The following is a 1,145-nucleotide window of genomic DNA, read 5'->3' as shown; positions in this document are numbered from 1 at the left end:
CTATGTTCTAGGATCTTGGGGCACACATATGAACAAATGAAATAAGACTATTATAAGGTTGAAAGGAGTTAATAGATACGAAACGGTGCCTGCCATAGAAAGATCAATCAGGACATAGTTCCACAGTGTAGCGGTTAGCACTCCTGCTTTACACGCAGAAGGTCCTGGGTTCACACCCCAGTGGAGCCACACAGTCCACGGTCTACAGCCATGCCACCCTGAACAAGCCCGATCCCGTCTGCTCTTGGAAGCTATGCAGGGTCGGGCCTGGTTAGTACTTGGATGGGAGACCACCTAGGAAGACTAGGTGCTGTAGGCATGAATAATAATAATAAAATAAATAAATAAAAAATCAATCAGTAAGGGGTGTTATTATCATAAAAATGAACAAATAGTATTTTCTATGGTCTAAATTGGACTGGATTTTATTATGTTAAAAGATACTATTTTTCAGTTTTTTTCTCGCAAATTTTGGCTTTTAAAACTGTGGACTTGCTAAGGTTTCAGGAGCATCTGCTTAGAGTCGACAAATGATGCCTGTTTTTGTAGTTTAGTCTTTCCTGAGTTGATCTTTCCCACTTAGCTTTAATTTTACAAGGCTGTCAGAGAATGTAATTTCCAGGGCAAAATGATTTATAAGGGAATGAGAAATACATTGGTTTAAAATCATATCTATTATATCAGGTACAGAGTAAATGTTTAATAACTAATTAGTATTTATAAATAATGATAATTATTTCTTCTAGGAATTTCTAAAAAATGATCTAATAAAAAAGTATAAGTCAAGCAAATGACTTGGCAATGATACGACCTTTTGGCAATATAGCTTCTTTCAGATGGAGACCATTGAGGGTAAGTAAATATTTATAGTAAACCATGAAACATATACTATGAAGGTCAATAGTATAAATAAAAATCAAGCTGTCCTTGGAAATGGTTATCCTTCTTCAATGGAGAGCCTAACGGATTGACCAGAGTGTATTAGGTTTTAAGAGGCCTAATCCAGAATGCGTGCAGTAATGAGTTTCAGCATGTTTCTATAGTATACTGTTGGTTACCTGCATAACGGAAGCTTTTGCAGTCCATGCATTTTATTGGAATGCCATTAAATTTCCTAAATGCCTCTCTTAGCCTGAGCGACTGGA

General features: G+C 36.5%; 1 pseudogene; it reads left to right on the top strand.

Moving 5' to 3' along the window:
- The first annotated feature begins 200 nt into the window (after window positions 1–200).
- LOC120581531 (uncharacterized) lies at window positions 201–319 on the top strand (annotated as a pseudogene).
- Window positions 320–1,145: the final 826 nt, after the last annotated feature.

This window comes from Pteropus medius, unplaced genomic scaffold (genome assembly GCF_902729225.1).
Source record: "Pteropus medius unplaced genomic scaffold, Ma_sr-lr_union100, whole genome shotgun sequence".
Classification (NCBI taxonomy): domain Eukaryota; kingdom Metazoa; phylum Chordata; class Mammalia; order Chiroptera; family Pteropodidae; genus Pteropus; species Pteropus medius.
Note: the sequence above shows the minus strand (reverse complement) of the source record. Positions and strands in the feature narration are given on the sequence as shown.